This window comes from Lucilia cuprina, chromosome 5 (assembly GCF_022045245.1).
Source record: "Lucilia cuprina isolate Lc7/37 chromosome 5, ASM2204524v1, whole genome shotgun sequence".
Classification (NCBI taxonomy): Eukaryota; Metazoa; Arthropoda; class Insecta; order Diptera; family Calliphoridae; genus Lucilia; species Lucilia cuprina.
The window spans coordinates 48053027-48054684 of record NC_060953.1 but is presented as its reverse complement, the minus strand read 5'-3'; positions in this window follow the sequence as shown (position 1 = coordinate 48054684).

Here is a 1658-nt window from a genome sequence, read left to right as displayed (position 1 = left end):
GATAGATAGATAGATAGATAGATAGATAGATAGATAGATAGATAGATAGATAGATAGATAGATAGATAGATAGATAGATAGATAGATAGATAGATAGATAGATGCAAATTCTAAAAAAAATGTTTTCATTTATTTTATTTCCATTCCATTACCTTTCTCAACTAAACCGTAGTGTAAAACTTTTTTACATCCAACACAGAACATAAATTTTTTATCGACTTTAAACATGTGTAAGTAAGTAGGTATGATAAAAAAATCCCAAAACAAAAACACAGTAATCATTTGTTTTTAATTACAACACCAAAGGCAACAAATGAGACACAAACATACTATGTGTTTAACAGTTTATTGGTACTTTTAAGCTTTTCGTGTGCGTGTTTATATAAGAAGTGAGCACAAAAATATTAGGGCACAAAATAGTTACGAGGAGGGTAATGAAAAAGTGTTTTTTGAAATTCTTAAAAGCTGAATTTTTCACAATTAAAAAAGACAACGGAAAATTAGCAGCCAATGCTAGCGAGAATGGAGATTAATCCTTGCACAAATTTTTTCATATGCATTCCTTATGTACGTGTGATTTTAATGAACTTTAGCAAACATGTGTGCATTACTGTGTTTGTTTGTTAACTACACTGATTTTGAATTTTAAATGTCTTTTTATAATTAATTATATTGCTTGCATTATCTCAAAGAGAGGAAAAGCTTACAGGGATAAAATAACATTATATATGAATGTTTAACTTTGTTTAAAGTATACAGCCAAAGGCAAACAAATAGCATAACTAGGAATACTAAACAAAAAGTCAAAGAGATGCTGAAAAAGTGTAAATATGAAAAGATTTCTATCGGAAAGTTTTTGTTATTTTAAATAATTTTCCTACAATTACATAATGTGCTACTTATTTACTCTCCCTCACATGCTGTATTTACTCTTTATTTATAAATTCTTAATGGTAGTTTTAACTGGCATTTTTTCTGCTTAAATTCAAATTTCCCATAAAAGGCAACCCAATAAGAATAACAGACAAAAAAATAGACATGTTTCTTTATCATCTTAAAAGGATAAGAAATATAAGAAAAAGTTTAATTTGCAAGACTTTAATGTCATCATAAAAGTGTCATATTTAATGTGATTTTGCTATGTGATGTTTAACAATGACAACATATACATATTTATAAAGACAACATGCACTTACAATATAAACACACATTTACTTCTACATTTAAAATAAACCCTGTAGTTTTTGGAACTAGTTATGTAGTTGTGTTAGCAGCGAATAAGCTGGACTAATTATCTAATGACTTACTTGTAGGGTCTTAAAATAGTTTTTAGACTAGTCCATTGACGAGACTATAGACTTACTATTTTGTTGACTACTTTAATAATTAGTTTTTTTAACTGTCTATTGACTAGTCTACTACTTTTCTGTTTCTAAGTTTTCCAGTATATGGACTGAAGTATAATCTATTCTGGATCAGTTTATAGACTAACTTATGAACTTGCCTATTAATTAGTCTGTGAACCAGATATTGACTAGTCTGTAGACTAGCCTGTTCTGGTTCTGTTCTAGTTCTGTTCTAGTTCTGTTCTAGTTCTGTTCTAGTTCTGTTCTAGTTCTGTTCTAGTTCTGTTCTAGTTCTGTTCTAGTTCTGTTCTA